General features: G+C 43.1%; 2 protein-coding genes and 1 long non-coding RNA gene across 3 annotated transcripts in view; 2 read left to right on the top strand and 1 right to left on the bottom strand.

The window, feature by feature from the left end:
- Positions 1 to 21,794, bottom strand: part of MYRFL (myelin regulatory factor like) — a 512,195-nt gene that overhangs the window by 27,838 nt on the left and 462,563 nt on the right. The window lies entirely within an intron of this gene.
- PTPRR (protein tyrosine phosphatase receptor type R) overlaps positions 1 to 21,794 on the top strand; it is a 156,281-nt gene that overhangs the window by 11,586 nt on the left and 122,901 nt on the right. The window lies entirely within an intron of this gene.
- On the top strand, positions 856 to 16,156 carry LOC143839097 (uncharacterized). The gene is made up of 3 exons (XR_013231604.1): positions 856 to 916; positions 11,441 to 11,544; positions 16,124 to 16,156. It is a non-coding gene; the product is annotated as an uncharacterized LOC143839097 (long non-coding RNA).

Raw genomic sequence — 21,794 nt, 5'->3', positions numbered from 1 at the left:
CTCCCTGAGGCACAGGCACAATGGGGGCTGTCTGTTGAGTGGGTTGGGGGAATGGGGATTACATCTATTGTTTGTAACCAGAATGTATATTTTATACTGTGATGTTTTTAGGGGATCTTATGTTATTGGCCGCCATTTTTATGGGAGTGGTGGGCTATAAATCAAATCCTTAGCCATTGTTGTTCCTCTATATATTTATAAAACAGCCTAGGAGGTGGGGCATGTCCGGCTGTCTAAGTTGGCTTAGGGCTAATGAGGGTGCAGCCAACTTTGCCCTGCTCCTGCACTCTAGCCTCTTTGCTCTCAGATGCCTCAGTGCCTGGAGCTAGCAGCAGGTAAGGGGAGAGACCCTGGGCAAAGGATCATGGTGGAGGGCCTCCTAACAAGGGCCTCTTGGCCTGCTAGGCTGGGCCTGCTGACTGCTCTTTAGTTACTGCTAAGGAGCTGACTAGCTGACTGCTAAGGAGCTCTGTCCTGACCCTGCTAATGAGCTGCCCAGCCCCCACCCACCCCACTTGATCTGGCTGCTAGCTGCGGCCCAAGGCCACCTTAAACTGCCTGGCCAGGGGAGGGGACCCTTTCTTAGGAACAGGCTTTGAAGCTAGTAGATAAATAAAAGTGTTTCCAGGGAATGCTAGTGTTACATTGATGCAATGTCATGCTGTCATTCCAATGGTAATTTCTGGATCATTTCCCACTACCACCCTACTGAGCAATGAAGCATTTTGGGGGTTGCTGCCAGGAGATCCATCAGCCTGCTCATTGCCATTTGACTCAAGCAGTGTGCTGAAGAACTTTGTGGCTGGACAACAGCTTTGCTGGTGGAGGTTCATTTCCTTCTGCCTTGGCAGCTGCTTTCACATCTACACAATAGGTGAAACCAATTCTTCCCCAAGGTCATGGGTGCTTGAATCAGGTAATTAAAAGATGCTGGGAGGAGGGAACAATGATTCCTATAATACTTGGGGAAAATGTGCATGTGCAAAATAATGTCAATAGGATTAAGTGAATGCCAAGATTCCTAATGTTTGTTTTGAATTATTGTTTTCTTCATTATTGATTTAATCACTCAAGTGCAAAATGGTATGCAGCAATGCCAAGTCTCCATGTGGGAGAACTAGGCCTCTCTCTGGACTGTGCGAGAGCACATAAGCATGAAAGGTTATGTATTTTATTTTACAGTTTTAATTACCGAGCCATGGAACAGGCTCAGTCCACTCACAGTCAAACTATCTGAAGAAAAATTGTGTTGCTGCTCATGAGCCAGTTTAGGAGGTGCTCAAGTATCTGTTGTAGTACCAGTTTGAACTGTTCTTGCACACACACATACACACACACAGACACAATGGAAAGGAAAAAACTGTTACATGACTGATCTTACTTGCATGGATCCAAAAGAAATTCCCACCCTGACAAAAGCCTGCCTGAAAGTCTTCTATTTTAGCACTCAGAATCTTAGAACCAGGGAAGAGACCTCCAGGGCCATCTAGTCCAACCCCCTGTAGAATGCAGGAAACTCAGAACTACTTGCCTACCCACAGTGACCCCAATTTCATGCCCAGATGATGCCCTCCCCTAAGACAACCAGAATCCCTGGCCAGTCCAGCCTGGAGGAAATGCACCTCTTGACCCCAAAGTGGCAATCGGTATAACTCCAGTTCATCTGGTTCTGAAAATGTATGGCAGGTGTTTTATGCAACGAGCAGAAGTGGTACAGCCAGCAAGTTGCGGCTATTCACATACATCAAACTGAGGACACTAGGACTGAGTGGAAGAGACTTGCTGGACACCATGGACAGAAGACCAAAGCCAGAGCTTACAGGTCGTGTAAAATGCAATATTTGGGATGGCACCAAGGTTTCATTTATAGGTTACTAGGGGTAAAGCCCATTGCAATCAAGAATACAACAGGCGCTGTATATACCTGCACTGTGATCTTCCTGGGTTCTGGCTCTCCCCCCACTTCTGCTCCCCACTCAATCTTGAGATCCAATAGTTAAAGAGTCTCAAGAGCTGGGTTTGATTCCTGACTCTTCCTCCATATGCAGCCAGCTAGGTTGCAAAATTCCAGGTTGGTGTAGTGGCAGAGCCAGTTTGGTGTAGTGGTTAGGAGTGCGGACTTCTAATCTGGCATGCTGGGTTCGATTCTGCGCTCCCCCACATGCAACCAGCTGGGTGACCTTGGGCTCGCCACGGCGCTGATAAAATTGTTCTGACCGGGCAGTGATATCAGCGCTCTCTCAGCCTCACCCACCCCACAGGGTGTCTGTTGTGGGGAGAGGAATGGGAAGGCGACTGTAAGCCGCTTTGAGCCTCCTTCGGGTAGGGAAAAGCGGCATATAAGAACCAACTCTTCTTCTTCTTCTTCTTCAGGTGGGGCCTGGTAACCTTCAGGAAGATGAAAGAGAGAAAAAGAGAGAGGAAGAGACGAAGGCAGGCAGGCAGGCAGGCAGGCATCAGTTTTCCTGAAGAAAACAGCTTCTTTAGAGGGACACTGGCCCTCCTACCCCTACCCACATACAACAGTGTCTATATAGGTCATCACTGTCCCCATCTTCCCATCCAACCCCACATCTTCCAATGGCCAGCTGGGCAGGCTGTGGAGGGGTGGGCTGCCACCTTCCAAACCCCCACATCTTCCAAAGGCTGGGTCAAAAAAGGATGTGGGGGGACTGACACCTCCCCCCCATATTTCCCAAAGGTTGGATCAAGCAGAGAAGGCTGCAGGGGAGCTGCCTACTTCCTGCATCTTCCTCCATATCTCCCAAAGGCCAGGCTAGGTGGGCAAAGCCATGGGGGGGGGCTGGCTCCTTCCCACCCACTGCATATCTCCTAAAGGCTGGGCCAGGCCGGGTAGGGAAGACCATGGGGGGTTGAAGCTGCCTCCTTCCTCTCTCCACATATCCCAAAGGTTGATTCCCCACTCCTGCACATGCAGCCATCTGGGTGACCTTGGGCCAGTTATAGTTCTCTCAGGCTGGATAGGGAAGCCTGGGGGGGGGGCTGCCTCCTTCTCACCCCCCCCCACATCTCCCAAGGGCCAGGCTGGGTAGGGAAGGCTGCTGGATCCCACCAGCCTTTCTAAGGAGACACAGGGTGGGGAAAAACAAAGAGTGCTCTGGTGGCCCGCTCCAGGGCCATGGGGAGGTGTGAGCCCAGGTTCTATTAGGGTGGACTCCTCAGAGGAAAAGTCTTCCCAGGAGCTCCCAGCTTCATTTGAGCCTCAGACTGATGAGAGCTTAGCCCAGCCAGATGTTCAATACACAGAGAGCTCTGACCAGCAGGAGGAAATGGAGCCTGACACCCTGACCACAAATTAAGTGGTTTGTCACTAATGTGGCACAGTGGTGGAGCAATTGTGTTGCTCAAGGTAATGCATAATTGCCATTAGGTGTGAAGTCGTGTCCGACCCATCGCAATCCCATGGACAATGATCCTTCAGGCCTTCCTGTCCTCTACCATTCCCTGGAGTCCATTTAAGTTTGCACCCACTGCTTCGGTGACTCCATCCAGCCACCTCATTCTCTGTCGTCCCCTTCTTCTTTTGCCCTCGATCGCTCCCAGCATTAGGCTCTTCTCCAGGGAGTCCTTCCTTCTCATGAGGTGGCCAAAGTATTTGAGTTTCATCTTCAGGATCTGGCCTTCTAAGGAGCAGTCAGGGCTGATCCCCTCTAGGACTGACTGGTTTGATTGCCTTGCTGTCCAAGGGATGCACAAGAGTCTTCTCCAGCACCAGAGTTCAAAAGCCTCAATTCTTTGATGCTCGGCCTTCCTTATGGTCCAGCTTTCACAGCCATACATTGCAACTGGGAAGACCATAGCCTTGACTAGACGCACTTTTGTTGGCAGGGTGCTTTTTAGGATGCTGTCTAGATTTCCCATCACTTTCCTTCCCAGAAGCAGGTAAAGGTAAAGGTATCCCCTGTGCAAGCACCGAATCATGTCTGACCCTTGAGGTGACGCCCTCTAGCGTTTTCATGGCAGACTCAATACGGGATGGTTTGCCAGTGCCTTCTCCAGTCATTACCATTTACCCCCCAGCAAGCTGGGTACTCATTTTACCAACCTCGGAAGGATGGAAGGCTGAGTCAACCTTGAGCCGGCTGCTGGGATTGAACTCCCAGCCTCATGGGCAGACAGCTTCAGACAGCATTTCTGCTGCCTTACCACTCTGCGCCACAAGAGGCTCTGTCCCCAGGAGCAAGCATCTTTTGATTTCTTTGCTGCAGTCCCCATCTGCAGTGATCTTGGAGCCCAGGAAAATAAAATAAAATAAAACCCAGAATGCATAATTAGGCAACGAGATACCAGTGGATTTCATAAGGAAAAATCAACTGGCATTCACATTCATATGGATCTCCTTGAAATCCACTGAATACCTGGCCTAATATGGGGGATAGGAATGCAGGCAGACTTTTCCTGAGGAACAGAAAAGCTTATTAAATAAATTTAGAAATACTTTATTTTCAATAAGATGACTTTTATGCACAGCAAGAAATTCAGCTGGATTCCCTAGGAGCCCTGCAACTTCCTTTGTTTTTAGGAATTCCAGCTTTGTGTTAACTTGTGGGTAATGGAGGATTTGTACATCAGTAAATTATGCCTTGTTATTCATTTGAACTAATGTTTGTGTCCCAATTTTGTTGCTGACTATCTTGAATAGATGAAAGCTCACTGTGTCACATTCATACAGAATTTAGTTGGGGACAGTTTTTTCTTTTGCTGCATGCACAAGGTCATCCCAATGCATTCTATGAACTTTACAAATTGCCTGACTGATTGAGGCTTTTAGCAGTAAATGAGAACAGCAAGCACGCAACAGAAAAACATCAGAATTCACTCTTTCGATCTCTCTCACTAGCATGATTGAAGAAATGACAGACTGGGTGAGGTATAACTGCTCTTTGTTAAGGGAACTTCATAAGGCTTTCAGGTAAGCTGACAGGCTCCCCCCATCACTCCTCTTGAATACTGAAGACAAAATGTTGTTTTCTGCTTTATCTTTCTTTATTCTGACAAACACCCACAGCTGAATCAGCTGACTGAATGGGGAAACTGTCATTTAAAGAAAGCTTCCACCCACTGAGGTGAAGTAGCAGTTTCAATTCTCTTAGGAGAAATCTTTAGAGGTGAGAGAATTTTGCTTAAGGTGGGAGTAAAATTATGTTATGATAATTGTGAGACATAAATGATTAATTTAACCTCTTATTTTCTTAATGTAATAAATCTTATGTTTTAATGTGAATTTCATTCTAAAGCTGGGTGAGCAATGCCTCCTTCTTTTGAAATACAAGAACAGTCAGCCTCTAATGAAGAACAGGGGTACCTGGATACAATGATGGTATTTGCAAAAGCTACCTGTCTCCTTTTGTTAATTTAAAATGGAAAACATGGAATGCAGATATGAAAAGACAGCCAAACTGATACAGTCTGTGCACAGTATTAAAATCTATGCACATTTAAGAACCAAAAAATAATACACAGGACCCCCTCCCCCCGCAAGTCAGATATACACTGGTTTTCCTTAATCAAGATGTCTGTGACAGCCGGGGTTGCAAAACAGAACCCTCCCCCCCAATTGGCTATACAACTCCATAGCTATCTTGTGGAAGGAGAAAGGCCCAGCTATCCCTGAAATATTTTCCAGGCATTGAGGAACCCCAGACATGGTGGCATGCCCCTTAAGAGAAGAGGGCACAGAAATAAGATGCAAGAGAGATCATTTACAGTTTCCATTGTGGAGACAGAAAGAACTAGGTCTGTAGAGCAGCAGAGGAGGTGGGCTCCAGTGACATCTAGAAATGTCAGTGACCATCCAAATTTCTGGGAAAGACTATGTGTAACCCCTGGGGATCTCTCATGTAGCCCCAGGACCCCCCAAAAGCCTGGTTGGAAAACCCTGCCATAAGAGAAAAGTTATAAAAACCAACTGTTCTTTTCACAGGGCGCACAAGGTCTCATATTGCTGTCTTGGTGGCAAAACAATACAGTAAAATCATTGTGTCTTGCCCTTGATCTGTATACTGTTTGTTTTTTGCCTTTAAGAAGGTACAAGGCATTCACCACTGATTACTCCCTCCTCCCAAAAAAATCGTTTGAGGATGCCACCCTGCATAGTACTCTTTCATGCCTTAGTGGAAAACTCTGGAGCACACCCCTAGAGAACACAGCTTGAGATTTCAGGCTTTGAGCATGCAATGATGGCTGAAGATCGCAGGAAACATTGTTTGCACACATGAGTTCTGTGATTCTTGACCTGACCTGCATAACCTAGAAAAGCCTGATCTCATCAGATCTTGGAAGTTAATCAGGGTCAGCCCTGGGTAGCACTTGGAAGGGCAACCTCCAAGGAATACCAGGACTGTGATGCGGGGCAGGCAATGGCAAACTAAATATCTCTTGCCCGGCTGCCGAACAATCTTGGGTTCTTCTGGCCATATTGCACCCGTGCCATAGGATAAATAAATAATGTGCTGCCAATCGATCTCTGGTCATTTCAGCTTGTTGGGGAAGACCAGAAGATCAGGCTGTTTGTTGGCATTTAGCCAAAAGCTACTTGCTGGTGCTGGACAGGCTCATATTATCGCAGGTTTGCTTTTGTTACTCAAGCTTATAATTTTTTGTGTGGCATTCTTAGAGCATGAAAATGACTGCTCACTGTGGTGATCCTAATTAATATGTTTCTTTTGATTTATTTCTCTGTCATTATCTGCTCAATATTTCTGGGAAGGCCTTGGAGGATGAATATGTCTCATGGCTTAAGTGCCACTCAGCGCTTAACACCCACTCAAGGCAGCTGTCCTGCCCTTGAGTGCCTCCTCCTCCAACCTACCAGCCAGTCACCTTCTGTCCGCCACCCCTGACCACCCCTCCTCCTTCCACTTCCCTCTAAGGCTTGGAGGCTGCAGATCCCTGCTGCGTGAGAACTGTCCCTGCCAGTGAGCTCCATAACAGCTGCTGCAGCTTTTCCAGGTCCTGGGGGGAGGGGAGGCTGTCAGCAGAGTTCTTCCCTAATCTAGCACCTGTTGTATTCCTGAATGCAATAGGCTTGGCCCCTAGTCAGAGAATGATGCATAGCATTTATTTTATGAAACAAAGATATGGAGGTTTTGTAGAAAAACCATTGTGACTTAGTTCTGTTTTGGCTATTGAGGGTACAGACGATATTCAAGCCTTTTATTTCCATAGGAAAGCAAGTATAAATGTTTGCCTATACATTGACTGAAATGTCATTTAGACTATAAACTATAATGTCATTTAGACTGAGAGCCAGTTTGGTGTAGTGGTTAGGAGTGTGGACTTCTAATCTGGCATGCCAGGTTCGATTCTGCGCTCCCCCACATGCAGCCAGCTGGGTGACCTTGGGCTCGCCACGGCACTGATAAAACTGTTCTGACCGGGCAGTGATATCAGCGCTCTCTCAGCCTCACCCACCCCACAGGGTGTCTGTTGTGGGGAGAGGAATGGGAAAGTGACTGTAAGCCGCTTTGAGCCTCCTTCGGGTAGGGAAAAGCGGCATATAAGAACCAACTCTTCTTCTTCTTCTATATTTACTGACAAGGAAGACTAAGACTTTTCCAGCTGTCTCAAGAAAAAGAAGTCATGTTACTTTTAAATGCAAGTAACAAGTGTGTACAGTAATAAAAAAAAAACTTTTTATATAGATCAAGTGAAAGTCAAGTTGATTTATGAGAAAATGGGGAAAAAAACTTGGTGTAGGTTGCTGATGTTTGGATGGATGGTTCCCCCCCCCCCCCCAAAAAAAGAGAGATTAAATAGCAGGGGGTAATGTCTTTGAACTTTATTATACAACATTATGTAGGATGAAAAGTAGCCAGTTTTCAGCTAGGTAGAAATTAAACGGATAAACTCAGTCTCTTTATTGGTTGATCAGAGACTTACTGCAACATGCTGCCTGGGGAATTTACCAGCACTATGTGCTGGGACAGTCATTCCCTTTTTATTAAATTGTTATTCAAAACATCAGGTAAATGCTCCCCCTACGATGACTAAAAATAATTTTCTTTACAATCTCAATAACACAAAATTGCAAATCCATTGGACTTTGTTAAGTTAATAATTTATTTTGTTGAATTGGATTTCAATGTTTCCTCTGTTCTTCCAATATAGTAATGAATACATGGGTAGATAATGGAACAGCTTTTTGGGGAGTCCATTCTGAAACTGCCAGCTTGTTTAATTGACTATCTCCTAGTGCTAAAGGGGAGGGGATCACTCTTAACTCCCTACACACTGTTCATAATTTTATAAACTGTACCACTCTCTCCACAAAGAGCCCTTTTTCTGACATTAAAAAAGACGTTTCAGATTTTCCTCATGCCTTGTATACTCCAACAATTCAATCTCTTCAGTTGTCTTTCTTGGTATCTTTCCAAGTTGTGTGGTATCGTTTTCAAGATAGGTCAGCCAAAACTGTACACCGCTTGCAAAGTGTTGGCATACAATAGACTTCAATAATAGCATTCTGATAATTGCCATTTTCAATTGCTTTATAATACCTATCACCGCCCCCCCTTCCAGTGCTGCAACTGCCAGAGCTGACCTCTTAAGCTGTTTGCTACAATTCTTGATTAGTTACAATTATCAGAGCATGATACATAAAGCTGAATTTCTTTCTTTCTTTCTTTCTTTCTTTCTTTCTTTCTTTCTTTCTTTCTTTCTTTCTTTCTTTCTTTCTTTCTTTCTTTCTTTCTTTCTTTTTTGCTCTGATGGGTATCACTGTATGCTTACATTCATTTTCATCTGCCGCTACACTGTCCAGGCATCCAGGCTGAATCTGTACGGAGCTTTTATTCCAATCCCAGGTTGATTCAATCCCTAACATTTTGGACAATTTAAATTCTCCCTTTGCAACAAGCATGATTGATCCAGACTGACCCTACCTTTCCCTTACAATATCCTGGAATGGATATAACTCTTGATATTTGAAAAATCAGCATGAATAAGCATGCAGCTGTCTGCTTTCCCCAAAATAACTTGCTGCCAAGCCTGTAGAAAAGCCCTGATTGGCCAGGGCATCAATTCAAAGGCTTCATCATTTCCAGGTTGCAAGGCTTCCCTTGAAGGGAAAGCCCTAACTTCACTCGGCAGAAGCTTCAGAAGCCCTAACTTGTCTTGGCAGAGATTTGCCTCTTGGATTTATTCTCCTGCCTCTGCTGTCTCCAATCCTGCCCTTCAAGAAAAGAGACTCCTGCTGTGCTTGGCTTCCCCTCCCTTCTGAGCTTCCCTAGTCACGTGCAGAACACTTTTCTGTTTCAGGGGGGGGGGGGTAGAGAAAGACTTGAGTTCAAATTGATCTGAATTCAGCAGGATCCACAACGGACTAAACAAGGTAAGTGCAGAATCTAGCCTAATTTGGAGAGAGACTTTTGGAAAGCTTCAGTCTGTCTCAAATGTTACCATCCTTAATAGGAAAGGATATCCTCGGCAAACCCAGCTGTCTCACTTATGAATAAGTTCAATAGTGCCAGTAATAATCAGACCTCCATACTTAGGCTTTGGCTGCAAATGTACCGCTTGTGGGTTGTTGTGTTTTTTCTGTTTCTGTTACCATTTCAGTGCCAGTTGCCACTTTTATTGTCCTTTTTATTTCAGCTTAAAGGTAAAGGTAAAGGTATCCCCTGTGCAAGCACCGAGTCATGTCTGTCCCTTGGGGTGACGCCCTCTAGCGTTTTCATGGCAGACTCAATACGGGGTGGTTTGCCAGTGCCTTCCCCAGTCATGACCGTTTACCCCCCAGCAAGCTGGGTACTCATTTTACCGACCTCGGAAGGATGGAAGGCTGAGTCAACCTTGAGCCGGCTGCTGGGATTGAACTCCCAGCCTTATGGGCAAAGCTTTCAGACGGCTGCCTTACCACTCTGCGCCACAAGAGGCTTGGGAAAGTGTCATTGAATATACAATAGAAAATCCATATAAGTAGGAGGCCAACATGCTCACTGAAAGAGTTGCCCCACCCAGTTCTATTGGAAAAGTCCATCCTAACTGCTGTGGTGGCATCACTCCCCTTCAGCACAGTTAAAAAAAATAGGGGCTGTAGAACCTTCTGCAGAGAAATAAAGTTCGTATTTCATCGTGTTCATTTCAGCTGTTTCAGAGGCTGACCAGAGCAGTCTGGAATGTTCTCTTTTTTAAACATCTGCATTCAGTGCTGTTTAGAACAATTAGTATGTTCTGGAGTTCATTCATTTTTCAGCCTGGGATATATCAGGAACATTCTGCCACAAGTGGAAGCAGATGGCAGATCAGGCAGGGTGGAGGAGTCCAAGGTCAGACCAAGGTGAGATGGCTCAAGGATCAGAGAAAGGGAACAAGTCTATAGGGTGAGTCAGGATCAAGGCTGGAGGGGGGGAAATCAACAAAGCAATCAGGAGTGGAGTCAAGGTAAGAAGTTCATCTCCAGAATCAGGACATATGGAACTAGTGCAGCCTGTAGATTAACTATTCAGCTTGAAGAGCTTAACTTGGGGCAACTGCTTTATACCTCCAGGATGGATCTTATTGGACCCTTCAGGCTGTTTTTGTGCATCCTTAGTTAATTCACTTTCAGTGCACTATAGCAATCATTTGGAACAGGATTTTCCTGCTTCCATCAGACCTCATTGGTTTTCCAGTGGAGAATATGCTTCTTCCTCTGGCCATCTTGAGGAGACCATTGGGCTGCAGAGTAGACTAGGCAGCAGTTTCCCCAGAAAGAAAGAAGTTGTCACAGTGCCTGAGAGCTGCTGGCCCCAGGAACTGGGCTCAGCCCCCCTGGTGTCCAATATACGTACGCAGTCTGTCTGAAATAGAAATCTCCTAATTTCCTATTTTGCTCCTGTCTAATTTTTTCCCCTACATTTACACTGGGTCTTCTTTTTTCCTCACAAAACAAAATCCAAGGTACCAGTACAATCATCAGTATAGGCAATGATTATTAAAACCCATTTGCCACAACATTTTTATATTGTTAGGGCAGTGGTTGTCAACCTTCTTAATGCCACAACCCTTTAATATAGTTCCTCATGTTGTGGTGACCCCCAACCATAAAATTATGCAAGTGCTCTTTCATGGAAATTAAACCAAAACTGATCAATAGTGTGAAGTTCCATTGTTAATGGTTGTATAGAAATTGGTTATAAACTGTATATAAATTGGCGGGCGCTTTCAGGAGGAGAGGCAACAGTGATGGTGCACCCCTCCCCCCGGCCAAGCTTGTCATCCTGCTGCGACTCCTGTGAAAGGATCGTTCAACCCCCAAGGGGGTTCTGACCCCCAGGTTGAGAACCACTGTGTCAGGGGAAAGCATTGCATTATCCCTTATTTAAGGAGTTCTGTACATTATGCTGTAGTTTGCATGCCCTTGCTGAACTAACATGCAAGACCTGGGATATTACTAGCAAAAGTGCTGACCACCGTTGTTTTTTCTGATCTTCCCCAGATGTATTTGTTTTGTATGTGAAAAAGGGTCATCTTACATCATGAAATGTTCATGTATGCATTCCCTCTGGCATCCCAGATTCTGAAGTCAAAAAGTCCTTGGAGGTAGTACATCTTGATATTTTTGATTGTATTGCTAGGAACTAATCTGTGCTTTACAGTCATAGAAATGGAAAAAATCTGATGAGTCACAAAATCCATTCCAAACTCCTACCCAGGGCAGGACACCCTATACCTACAGAATTCCTCAGAGATACTTGTTTGCTCCTTCCTTAAAAATCTCCAAGGAATTATATTGCATGATGATTGTCATGGTCATATAAATCACACAAATTCTACTTTAGACTTCCACCAGGGTAATACACTTGTGCATTGTAGATGAAATCAGAATTCTGAGTTCTGCAATGCTTCCCTGGGCATTACTGGGCCCAGGGTCTCTTATCATGTTGTTCTGTCATAAAGATCCATTTCTTTGCTTTTTCCTCCTGCACTGGAAAAGCAGATGTGGCCTGAAAACTAATTACTGGGGACCATTACATGATTTAGTTTTGTCAAGAAGATACGGCATTGCACTGATGCATTGATGAGTATTTGCTGCTGTATTAGAAAATATTCTTTTCTAGATATGTGAGAAAGATATCATATTAGTTTTATACCAAGATACAGCATTGCTAAAAAATGGATGAGTTTCACAATGAATGTTAACCTCAAGTAGTTTCCATTCTTTCTTGTTTTCCTCCAAAAAACGACATTAACCATCTTCATTCATGTCCGACAAAGGTCAAAGAAGATATCTGAGCACTAATTTGGTCTGCATAGAAGTTTCTTGATGTGTTCTTCTCATTCATTACTACACAAGTCACCTCACTCCTCTCTTGCTTGGATTAAGAACAGCAAGAAGGCTGCACCTAGGTTTGGACAGAGTTTACTCTAGTCGTCCGGGAAACAAGCAAGGCCAGGCTCTAGTTTTTTTTTCTTCCCCCCAAATGAAATGCTTCACAGGAGATCTGGCTCAGGCTTCGCATCTTACAAAGATATCTGCCAAATGTCAGCTTATTGTAAACCAGTGAGGTTGGAAGCTGTCATTTTAAATATATGTATTTGCTTCCTCGAATGCTACATCCTTCACACCTGCCAGAAAATGTCAGCTTGTTTATGCCAAGAATAAAAATGTGGACATATGTCTCATTCCTCAAATAAGAATTGCTGCACTCATAATTCTGTATCGTCTCTGTGAACGAAATCAGTTCTGCTTCCATTACAAGCCAAGCCGGAGCAGTAGAAACATGGTGGGCCAGAGCAGCTCAGTGAAATCATTCCAGGTCCAGCCTCAAGCCTGGCATCTCCAGCTATCAGAGCCTCCATAGCAGGGCTTGTGCAAATGCTCCTCGCCCTAAATGACCATTGGAGAACAAATTTTAGTCCCTACCGTCAGATGCTCAAAACAAAGCTGGCTTTTTATTAGAAAGCTGTAATTGGCTCAGATCATCCAGGAGAAAAAGCAAGGCCAGGATCTGCTGATGTGTCTTTGCATAGAATCCCCAATAGCTGACCCTTTCACCCCTCCCATCTGTGTCTCCGCAAACCATTCAGCCAAAACAAAAATCAGTTTTCATCAGCAGTGCTTTGCTTGGTTGACTTGAGCCTGCAGGGTAAGGAAGGAGCCAATGCACTGAGAATATTGCTCATTTGAATGTAAAAAAATATCATCAATCCAGTCATATGTTGTTTGACTGAAGAGAAAACAGTGACAGCAAGAAGGTAAGTTTGATTTTCAAATGCCTTATTTGCAAAAATCTAATTATTGAAAACTTGGAGAACTACTGACAGTCAAAGCAGGCCGTGTGCTTCATGCATTTATATCATCTGTGTACATATGATATTGTTTCACTGTTAGATTGGCTTCTTTCCTTTTATGCAACTGTCCAAGAAAGGCTTGAGAGAACTTTTGCTGCCGTGGGCAGTATGTCAGCCACGAATGCCAGACTACCAGATCCAAATCCTTGTGTAGTAGGGAAGCTCACTGGGTGGCCCTAAGCAAATGGTTCCCTTGATCAAACTTACCCCAAGAGATTGTCATGTGGTTAAAATTCCTCTCTGAAATCTTGGAGGAGTCAAATTTATCTAATAAATGGGTACAGTGTAACAGTTCCATATGAAATATAATTATAATTAACCAATGAAAACTCTTTAGGTTTTTTTTCTTTTCCATATGTTCTTCATAAGGTTCCCAGTGCACCGTTTGGCTTGTACATCCAGCAAGTCTGAAATGATTGAGAGAGATGTTTAGGAGGGATTTTGCAGAACAGCCTACAGACACTGGGCTAGTGATAACTTAGGATATTACTTTCAGGTAGATAGCCCTGTTGGTCTGAAGTAGCAGAATTGGCCCTTCCTGGAAACACTCTTCTCATCTGCTACCTGAATGTTATGGTTGGTGCCTTCTGTTTCAATGTAGAAGAAGAAGAGTTAGTTTTTATACCATGCTTTTCACTACTCTAAGGAGACACAAAGTGGCTTATAATTGCCTTCCCTCCCTCTCTCCATAACAGACGCCCTGTGAGCTAGGTGAGACTGAGAGAATTCTGACAGAACAGCTCCATGAGAACAGTTCTAACAGGACTGTGACTAGCCCAAGGTCACCCAGCTGGCTGCATATGGAGGTGTAGGGAATCAAACCTGGCTCTCTAGATTAGAAGCCATTGCTTTTAATCACTACACCACACTGGCTCTCTGAAAAAGTGTGCATGCACATGAAAGCTTATACTCAGAATTAAACATTGTTGGTTTTCAAGGTACCATGGGACTCAAACTTTGTTCTGAATGATATTACTGAATTTCATAAACACAGTGGTTCAGTTTGAAAACCCCAGTTTCTGCCACGGGTTTTTATCCATTTGGACATAATCATAGTCATTTTTTTCTGACCACATAAACAAAGTTTGAAATTATTATTACTGCTAAACATCACATTTGTTTTTGCATCTACTGTGTAAAAAATGGTTCCACCGAACCAAATGAATTGCAAATATCAGCAACGAAAATGGGCATAATGAAGAGGTTCACATGTACAATACACAGCTCCTCCAGGAATAAAAACGAGCACATGATAATGAGGAGCAAAGTGTAGGATGTCACCACAATATGACTTTGTGTATATGATGCTATTTCCTGTAGTAGAATCAGATATGTTGTATGTCTGTATTGCTGATATTGTTTCTGCCAACTGGGAAAGGGGAGCAAGATTATTTTTGAAGTATCAGCATAAAGTGTGCATAAACATGGAAAATACCTACTTATACAAACAGTTGAAAGATATTCTAGTCCATCGGATATGGTAGCTTGATTCACCGACCTGACTTTTGAGGATATGTAGTGGTGGGGAATATTTCCTGAGTGAGGTAGTGAAGGGTTATAGCACAGTTGTGGAGGATAAAACTTGCTAACAGAATGGCCTATGGTGACCTCTCCCTCTTCACCCCCTCACTCATAGGAATTTCCCTTTGTTTCTTCTTTCTTTCTTACTGAGCAGTCCATATATCTATATTTTTCTTATTTTTTGGTCTAGCACTGTCTCATTATTATATATTTTTTTATGCTGGCCCAGCACAGGGACTTGAGGGATGAGAAAAAGTAATCTGCTAAAATTCCCAAAATCTTTCTCTATAAGACCAGGGATCACTTCTCTTTTAAGAATTATCTCCCTTTTCACTGGTCAGGGATTACTTCTCTTCACTAGAAGTTCTGTACCTTTTTGACTTGATTTGGTACCTTCTGTGATCATCTCATCCCTTTTTTGCCTCCTTCCCAGCCTACATTCATTGATAAACCATCTCTTTAACTGACATTTCCAGCCTCCACACAATTCTATGAACAGCCTGTCACTCAAAGGTTCTCAGTCTCTGTGAGGCATTTTCCCTTGACAGTCTGGCACTGTAGCAAACTGCACATTGGTGTGGAAATGTCTGATCAGATCTTGAATATGTATTTTATTTTAAAAGCAGCCATTGGGGGAGGGGGTTGAATCTGGATTACAGCTGTGAGCAAAGAGTATTTGGTTCTTTCCCCTGTACTATCTTCCTGATTAACCCCCCCCCCAATTAATTCCAGTAAAGAAAGAAAACAATCCTTTTTACTGTTATCCTTCCCTACAAGATCTACTTGGTGAGGGAAAATGGTGTGGAGGAGGGAAGAATTATCCCCCCCCCCCTGCCATTACAAAGTGCCATAGATCCAATGACATTCCTATGCCTGCAGATCTCATGTTATTCAACATTTCAGGATCTAAGTGTACTACCAAGCCCCGCTATGCATCCGTTTGATTAAAGATGCTTCAGGAATAATCTCTGAAATTCCACAATAGCATTAAGCATGACATGTTAGAAAGAAGCCCGCCTCTGGCTGCTGAGTTGTCATTTCAGCTCATCCTTGCTGTCACCCAAGTTTTTTACTTCCCAATAATATATCTTCTGAAATATTTTATTCAAAATTCTTCGAATGAATGAGGGAGAGAAAGAAGTGAAAATGATGAGGATGGCAGTGTTTTCATTGGAAATCATGCGAGATGTAAATCTGTCTTTAGGAAAATCTTTTTGGCCTTCTTTTGATGTTCATTTAAAGAATGATACAGTTAATATCCATGCAAAGATGAAGGGTTACAAATACATGTATCTGATTCCTACAGAAAGAACTCGAGCAATTGAGAGACAGCGTGGGATAGTAGAACAGAAGGTTGGCTTCAGATCAGGCCCATCTGGGATCACATCCCTCTTCATCCACGAATCTCATTCATAGACCCTCAACCTTATGTTGAACTTGATGCATGAAACTAGCTCTTCACAGCCCTTTTCTCTACCAGGACTGACAAAGTGATTCCTACAAGGTAGCCTGGAGACTCCAGATGCCCATATCCATGCTAGAAAACATGATCAAATATCTCTTTATGTTTACAATCTCAGATTCCTGTAATACAGGAAGAAAGTCCTATAATACATGACTTTAAGTCCTATAATACATGACTTTCTTCCTTTCTTAAATGGAAGAAAGTAGCCACAATTTAAAACCCAAAACATCTCATTTAGATCTCCAATTGTCTGGCCATAAAACAACAGAGTTATTTTCTATCTTGGTTGGCATGGAGAGTTTTTGAATGTTTGTAAGTTTTTTTCCCTAGCTCCTCATTTTTAGCCTCTGGAGACAACTAATACGGCCCAGGTTAATTTAAGAGCACCAGTCTTAATGGGGTCTGCATGATTTTGCATCTGTGCCATTCTCTCAGCCTAGCCATTGTCATTGAGATTTGTTTTTTAAATGGCAAAATAAGATGTTTTAAAATGTCTTAAATAAAGAAAATAACTTGTTTTAAAGTACAATTCATGGTGAAATATTTACAGCATCAGTCTATGTTACCTGACTGAGTTGAAAGCTATTATTTTCTGAATGTTTATCATGTGCTCCAAATTGCTCAGTCATAACAACAGGAAATGTGTAAAGAAATGCTACACAAAATTACATTTTGTAATGCAGAAGATTTTAAAGATTAATTTATAAATTAGATCAGAAGGTTTTCTTTTGGGATTGATGGTTAAACAGATTGAAAATAGTCATGGAATTGTATTTCTATAAATGATAACAGACTATTATATGCTCAGAATTTGAAAACTTTGAGAATATCTACAGTAGAGGACTTGCTGTGGATGATGCTGGAATTTGCAGAGATGGCTAGTTTTCTTTGATTAGAGAAAAGTCAATTGTTTCATGCATTGCTAACTGGAAACACCTTATTGACTTTTTGCATGAAAGATGAAAAATTATTTGATGATTTGTGGTTTTGAGAACTATGCAAAGTTTTCTGTTTGACTGAATTTCAAAAAAGAAAGAAGAATTTTCTGTTATAAATTTGTTATATAGAATATTATAGCATTCTTGATGCTCCTGAAGATTTTGGTGGCAGTTCCTGAGGAGGGTGGGGTTTGGGGAGAGGAAGGACCTCATCAGAGTATAGAATATAGTGTTTCATTGTCTGAGGAAGTGTGCATGCACACGAAAGCTCATGCCTTGAATAAATCTTTTGTCTCATATTTGTTGTGTTATTTCTAAAATAGTGTTGCAGCAGTGTTACTTTTTCTTGGTGGTGATGCAGTATTTGTAAGCATCAGTTAGAAGGATATAGTAGTAAATAATATGAAAGATTTTGCCTGTGATGGTGGAGAGCCACTGCTTGTCAGAGTAGATAACAGTGGTCTAAGGCAGCTTTGTGTGTTCAAGAAGTTTCACAGCACAAGTACTTGTCTTATTTCTAAGTTCTCTCCATCCCTTTCGTACATCTACATTTCCTTCAGTTGACTTTGGATTTCAAGGTGGCAGGAACGTAAGGCCTGAATCTTTTACTGCCCCTTTCTGGATATGGATCTTATTACAGCCACTAAATCTCCTTGCTAGTAGCTTCCAAGAAACATATTACCCATTTGGTCATTTTCCATGAGTCCAAGGAATTAATCTGTAAAAATATGCAGTACCCAATGCCAGGTAATATATTTATTATAGGTCTATAGGTGACATCTCTATTTTTAAAACAAATAGCATTAGATGAGCTGAACATGATCAAAGGTCCTTTTAGTCCAGCATTATGTTTCTCAAATGTGGCAAGCCAGAAGCCTCTTGTAAGCTCACAGGTCAGAATCCTTTTAAGGTTGCCAGCTCTGGGTTGGGAAATAACGAGACCTTGGAGGTGGAGTCAGGAGTGGGCAGAATGGAGTATATTGTTATGGAGTCCACCCTCCAAAGCAGCCATTTTCTCCAGGGGAGCTGATGGAGACAAGCTGTAAAACTGGGGGATCCCACCTGGGGACTGGTATCCCTAAATCCTCCCCTGTTGTATTTGGAGACACAACTGCCTCAAAAGCTGAAATTACGTTTAGGTATCCTGACTAAAATATGCTACAAAAGATTGCATTTAAGTCAAAGCCACTGGGCAGCTTTTGACAATAGTCATCCCAGCCACTCTATCTTCAAAACATTTTCAGGCAGCCAAAGATGCATGCATGCACATGAAAGCTTATACTCAGAGTTAAACTTTGTTGGTCTTAAAGACACTCTTGAAAAACCAACCCATTGATTAATTAAAGGTCATAATGAAACAAAGAGAGGCAAGGGGGATTTCAATGATATGCTTGTTCAGACTCCCAGGGTACCCTGAAAGGTATTATACCCCATGGAGAAGGAGCTGGCTTAAAGAAAAGCATAATGTTTCAGTAGGGCCTTTTGAGCATTCTTATCAAAACCTTACAAGTTTGGTTGCCCACTTGTGATTCCTCTCTTTTGTAAATAGCCAATTGTGGAAGCAAAGTTATCAGAGGTAAGGAAGGCTTGCATTACACCATTATATCAAATTAACTGTCTTGGTTTTCACCCAAAGAATAATGGGAATTGTAGTGTGGCAAGGATTTTAATTTTAGTTGCCCCCTACAATGGAACTACAAAACCTAAAGAAAATCCAGTGCTATCAAACCAAGTTAAATCTGTTGTATAAAAGTCTTAAGAGATCAGACCCCCCCTTTGTTATCCTTATCCATTGTTCCTCTTCCATTGTTCCTCTTAATATTTATCAAACAGCCCTGGGGGTGGAGAGTGTCATGCCTGTCCAAGATGGAATAGGGCCAATCAGGGTGTGGCCAGCAAAGCAAAGCTGGCCACAACCTGATTGGCCCTCCCTCTCCAGCTCCCTCCCTCCTTCCCTGGACACTAGCCACTTTGCTCTCAGACACCTAAGAGAGAGACACACTGAGAGCCCTGCCAAACCACAAATGACTCCTGATTACCTGCTATGGCTCCTGCTGTGAGGGGAAGAGAGAGAGAAAGACAAACTGCAAACGAGCCCCAAACGTGAAACGACCCTTGCTTCCCTGCTATGAAGGAGCCCTGACTACCTCCTATGGCTCCTGCTGCGAGAGAGAGCTCTGCGCCTGCCGGTGTCCCCTCGGTACTAGCACCCATTGTATTCCTGGTTGCAATGGGCTTTCTTGCTAGTTTTCTATAATTATTTATTCCCTATGGCAACAATCTGCAGTATGGTGGTTTGAATGTTTGATATAGACTGGAGAGCCTTCCATTGAAACCCCTGATTTGGATCAGGAAATTCCCTGAATGACCTTTGGCTATTCATGATCCCATAGCCTAACCTACCTCACAGGGTAATTGGAAGAGAGAGAATGGGATGATTCAGTCCATATATATTACCTTGAGCTTCTTGGAAGAAAATGGGGTATACATGTAAGAAACAGGATGTGAAAACTTATATGCCCAGATGAATCAATTTTTTTTAGGGATAACAAAGCAGGGAGCCATTTGTATGTGGCCTATCTTGTTTCCAGTGGCTAATTATATGGTTAACTTCAACTACTTGAACATATGGAGAAAACATAATGACTGTATGTCAGGCAGCTTTTAATGCAATTTAACTGAAAGAAACAAGGAACTGAGTAGGCATTCTTTAACCAGGCAGCTTCCCACAAACCATTGCTAAGTGTTTCTCAGACAACAGCTTGCAAACTCACAGTCTGAAACTTGTATGTTTCTATATATCTACCACAGCAATAAGAAAAAAATGTTGCAACAAGGGAAGGGGTTTAAATAATGGAGCAAAGATAAGTAAAGTGAAACTAATTTATCTTTGATACAAGTTTATATTCACAAGATTTAAAGTGCCGATAGCTGGGAAACGTATCTGTCTTCTTTAGTTGAAAATATCTGAAGAACAGACTTTTAACTATATCCCTGTGTGGCCCAAATCCAAATATACCAAATATGGATATAGATCCATCATATATGTTTGGGTCCTTAATTTATAAACATCATAAATATTTTGACAGACATGCTGTAACAGAATGGCTAAAACAGATTCATTAAACCTTCGCACCTAGAGTTCCTTCTTTGCAACACCCCTTCTACCTTCTGATCAGGATGTAAGGACTCTGAGATTTCCATTCTGACTCATTAGGGGGAACTTGGGTCAGTGACAGAGCAAGTGCTTTGCACGCTGAAGGTCCCAGGTTCAATCCCTGGCATCTCCAGTCCATAGTATCAGGTAGAAGGCACCTGAGACCCAGAACAGCTACTGGCTGCCAGAGAAGACCACGCTTACCTCTGTTATTCTGACTCAGTACAAGATGACTTCAGCTCCTGTCCTTGAGCTTTCAGACAGCCCAGGATGATTTTCTTCCAACATATGCAGCAGAAGACAGTTTCCACAATCTCACCTAAGATGCAGTTAACCTGAAACGGCAGAGTGGTCTAGAAACCACTGAATAGGAATTTCAGTTGCAAATCAGCTGTAGCTAAGTATATCAGTAATCTTGTATCCTTTTTCTGTGGCACAGAGGGAATACCAACATTAAATCAACTGCAAATGTGTATAAAATTCTGGAAGTCTCCAGAATAAACAGAAATTTGTGATCAGAATGTTTTCCTAAGTGCCCTCAGCAAACCGCCTGAATTGGTCCCATCGTTTTAGGCACAGAAATAGTTGGAAGTGACTTGGAGCATAAAATGTGGCCTGGGTGCATGCAGTTCCAATAACACCCCCCCCCCAAGACCCGGATAGTGTTGATGGGGCTTGCAACAGACAGCATGCTATGCAAGCATTCTACTTATCAGTGTGTGTGTGTGTGGGGGGGACTAGCAGTCAGGGGAGCATGAGATACCCCCTGCTTGCTTTGATAAAATGTGAAGTAGTGAAACAGTTCACTAATGCTTTGTTTTCAAGATAGCCCCCTTACTAGTCTTCCAAATACTTGTCTTTTTCAGAGGAAGGCTGGCATGTTACAAAACGGTGCCACAATGCAGTGATTGGAAATGCTGTCAAGTGCAGTGGTTTTATGGCAACCCAATAGGGTTTTCAAGGCAAGAGACGTTTTCAGAGGTGGTTTGCCTCCACTATGCAATATATCTCTCCATTAAATAACTTGACTTTTTCCAGGCATGCTTGCCGACTGTGATTGTTCATCAGCAGCTGCAGGTGCCTCTCTCCCCTCCAGACCCACATTTTTGGAAATGGGCACATTGGTAAACAGAAAGATTTCTCATAAATGTGTCTGTGTGTGCATGTTCTGGAATGATCTCTACAGGTTTTGCCAAATACTCCGCAGTGGAGAGCCCAGGCCATACCCCTGCACACTCTGGAGCCACCAGTGCTGCCAGGCCCCCTTTACTTCAGAAATGCCCTAGATAGTTGGGCAGAGTGCAAACCAAAAGGAAAGGTCAAGCCCTCATGAAGCAGGCTGTAATGTGGCCCAGCAGAAGCAGAGAGGGGAAACGGCTTATGTAGCCGCTGTTTTTGCAGTTGCTCCACAACAAAG

This window comes from Paroedura picta, chromosome 5 (assembly GCF_049243985.1).
Source record: "Paroedura picta isolate Pp20150507F chromosome 5, Ppicta_v3.0, whole genome shotgun sequence".
Lineage (NCBI taxonomy): Eukaryota > Metazoa > Chordata > Lepidosauria > Squamata > Gekkonidae > Paroedura > Paroedura picta.
This window is presented reverse-complemented; position numbering and strand designations above follow the sequence as displayed.